Consider the following 4,026-nt stretch of genomic DNA (forward strand, 5'->3'; position numbering starts at 1 on the left):
CAGCTACAGGTCAATCAACATTCTCGTGCTACCACCACCGGAATATAATAAAGACCAATACAAAACACATATTACAGATAGGCCTATCAGTACCCTCGTGTCATCACCACCTGATCCTCTCTCAGACCTCTTTGAACTTTCCATAACCCCAAACCATGTTGACTCTGAGCAAAGGACAGTCAGCTGAGTCAGAGACACCAATCTAGGGGAAGGCCTTAATGGCTCCCCACAGTGGCTCTAATGAGGGAATGAGGGCGAGCGAGGGTCTGACAGTCTTCCTGTCTCCTTTCCAAGTCACCAATGCCACAGCAGGATGTTGGCTTAGAGAAGAGGCTGCCCGCCTCAGCACTGCCCCAGAGCCTTGTCTACCCGCAGGACCCTAATGCTGGAGCCTGCAGGTTAGTACGGCTGGTCCCACCGAGTCTCCATGGCTAGAAGGTGCAAGAGGAAAGGGAGGTATTTCAGGTGAGGCCAGCACAGCCCTGTGCAGGCCACTGGGCAGCCTCAGCTGGTGGCCGTGCAGACCCACAGAGCGCCGCGCACCACCAGCTCTCCGCAGTCACCAGGTGCCCTGTGCACAGCGTGGAGTGTGGGAATGTGAAGTGAGTTCTCCTCCTTCAGTACCAGGCAGCCACATTGCCTCTCCTCACGCTGCTCACACCAGGACACACAAACCCTCTGCCACCGTGTGCAGCTCCAGGGATGTGACCACTGCCCTGTGACAGCAATGTGGATGATGTCATCGAGATTTGTGTCACATGGTGGCTCTGCCCAGGCTCTCACCTGCCTCAGCATTGTGCACAAGCTGCTCCCTCTTCCTGGGATGCTTCTAATTTATTTTTTTATTTTTATTTTTTTTGTGGTACTGGGGATGGAACCCAGGGGCATTCTACTTCCGACCTACATGCCCAACCCTATTTTTTATTCTTTATTTTGAAACAGGGTCTCACTAAGTTTCAAAGGGCCTCACTAGCTGAGGCTATCTGCGAACCCAGATCCTCCTATCTCAGCCTCCCAAATGCTGGGATTTCAAGTGTGTGCCACCACGCCCGGCTGTTGACATTATTTCTTAAGTTCAGCCTCAGTGTCACCTCTAAATAAAGCAGCACTCCCATTATTTTCTATCATAGTATCCTATTTGTAATTTTTTTTTTTGATACTAGGATTAAACCCAGGGGCATTCTACTTCTGAGTCACACGTCTAGCGTTATGTTTTAATTTTTGAAACAGGGTCTTGGTAAGTCACTGGAGCTGGCCTTAAAGCTGCCACCCTTCTGTCTCTGCTGCCATGTATTGGGATTAGACTATGTCACTCTGACCACCCTGTTTTTATTCTCTATAGCACTGATTACCATCTGGACCACTATAGGCTTACTTTTGAAAATAATTGTATGTCTCCTCTTTACTCCTAAAAATTATCAACTCCACAAGAGCAGAAATTTATCGTTTTGGCCTGTTGGGTCCCCAATGCCTCAAAGAGTGCCTGACACAATGTAGGCATGCTGTAAGTGTTTGTTAAATGAATAGGTGAAGAATTTTGCAAGTTTTCCCCTACAGGGGTGGTGATTGGTTGCTGGGAACTGATTAGCATAACCATTGACCAACCAGAGGGCTATGTGGTGGTGAAGGGGTGGTTCATAATAAATGCTTGCTTGACCTAGGAATTAAAGAAATAGCGCACAAGAGAGCAATAGAAATGAATTTTTATTTGTAAAAAGTTACAAAATGATATTGTACAAAAATAAAGTCTGTAGAGAACTTTGGTTGTATAACACAAATGACTGAGACAGATCAGAGAAGTCAGAACTTCCAAAGAAGTGCACTCCTTACTGTATCAGATGGTAATAACAATGATAAAGAAAAATCACAAACTTTACCCTTTCATGGTGGAGCAATCTGCTTCCATTAGAACCTGCTTGTGGTGTGTAGTGATGCTGGGAACACACTGTCAGCGCCCCGGAACCCTACAGTTCCTTGGACACCTGGGGGCCGAGGTTAGAACCTGGGACCATCAGCCACCACATCTGCCCGGATTCTCCCAATTGGACAGATGATCCTGGGGCTACAACCCAATGCGCCAGACAGCTGGGGTTGTCACTGTTTTGAGCAGGAGAGGGTGAGAGAGAAGCCCTTTTCCTCTATTTCCCAGTCGTGCAGGTGAGCAGGAAGGACAGATAGAGACAGAATTATGGAGAACTCGGGTTTGGGGCGAGGGGAGGGGCATCTATTAACTGCCACTTTTTGGTTACTTTTGTAAAATTAACATGATTACTTGAGGGAGGCCAGTAGGTCACTTAGTTGTTAAATCTGTCCTACTTCTGTGACTAACAGCCACTAAGGTAGGGATGGCTGACCTGAAAAAAACCCCGTTCATGAAATGTGTAATATGGGCCTAGCATGTCTTCCGTCTGTTGGAAGCTGCACAAATCTACACCTGGAGCTGATCGCTCCACCTCAGCTTCCTCCCCTCGGACTCTTTCATGGTAGAGGCAGCGCACACGGGCTGAGTGTGAACTCTGTGCGTGTTCAGCACGGCCAGGCGAGGCACGCACAACCTCAGCTACCTGACAGAGTCCTTTTCTTCACTGTTAGGTCAGCACGAGGCCCAGGACTACCCACTAAAGGGAATTTAACCTTTTATATATATGGTTATGTGTAGTATAAATAGGTATATGTGGAGGGGGAGAAGAGCTTAAATATGACAGAAAGGAGAGAGTATGGCGTACCTGTTCAGTGGTGGGACAAGGAAGGAGAGTAGCCAAGTGCCAACGGCCTCTGCACCTGGTGCCCGGGAAGGGGCCTGCCCGAGACGCTCCTTCTGACATATTTAAAACAATAAATAAATAAAAATAGGGGAAGATGCTGATATCTGGGGGAAATCAAGGGGGGGGGGAGGTTTTCTTAAAAAGGTAAAGTAAGTGATTTTTGCCTAGCGAAAAAAAATTTTTTTCTTAATACTTTGAAAAGCATGGACCCTTGTTCCCAATTAAAATTCCCTTTTGTCAACTTTCTTTGCATTGTGCAAGCACATATACTTTGGCACCTTTGAAAAGAAACTTTAATAAATAAAGGGGGAAAAAGGAGAGAAATTCATTAGTGAACAGTAATAAATAACAATAACTTAAATCTCAATAAATATCTTCTCTATATTTCTGTATCTGAAACAGATGCATTGCATCGAGTAGCTTCTCTGGTCACTGGTGACCACGCATAAACGGAGCTGGGTGTGTAACCTCCGTGTCTCTGTAAACCGACAGGCCCCAGGTGGGCGGCCCTGCCTCAGGCAGCTCTCCTCCAAGAAGGCTGCCAGAAACCACACGTACTTCCTGTTTCCAAGGACATAAAGGAAATACTTTCGGGTTTGTTTTTAATCACAAGGACAGCCTTTTTGGTTCCTAGCCAACTCCTTCCCACCCCACATACCATGTTCAAAATCAATCACCAACCGCTGGTTGTAGTAAACCTCAGGCCTCAGCTTTCAAATGTGAAGGTTATTATCTCTTATGTCTCTGCTTTTTTTTCCCCCCACTCTCCTTTCCAGGGTATGAATCCATTGAGTGACAGAAAAATAAACCTTCCTTACTTTCAGCAGTAAAATGTAACAACAAGGAATGACACCAGGATTATCATTTCCCCCGGCGTCTTCAGACGTGTGAAAACAAACCACAGGAGATACACTGGTTTGGTTCTTCGAGTGCATCTGTGACGGCCACCGGGATGGTGGATTGTATCAGATGGCGCCATGGCAACCGCCAACCAGGGACACCAGCCCTGAGCATCTGGTGACATCAGCTGCCGTCCGGGAGAAGCCAGATGGCTGCTTTCTCTCTCCTATCCAGTTTTCTGTAGCTGGACCTCTCTCTACCAGGCTCCCACGATGGCTGCCTTCCTCTTCTTCTTCCTCCTCCTCTGCCTCTGCCTCCTTGGTCCTCATCTTCCCTTCTGGGCAAACATTTCCTGGGAACCTTGGTCCCTTTCTTTGCACTGTAGCAGGAATGCAATACACAGCAGTCTCTGGAGCCGGAG

Source organism: Muscardinus avellanarius, assembly GCF_963383645.1.
Source record: "Muscardinus avellanarius genome assembly, chromosome: 1".
In the NCBI taxonomy this organism is placed as follows: domain Eukaryota; kingdom Metazoa; phylum Chordata; class Mammalia; order Rodentia; family Gliridae; genus Muscardinus; species Muscardinus avellanarius.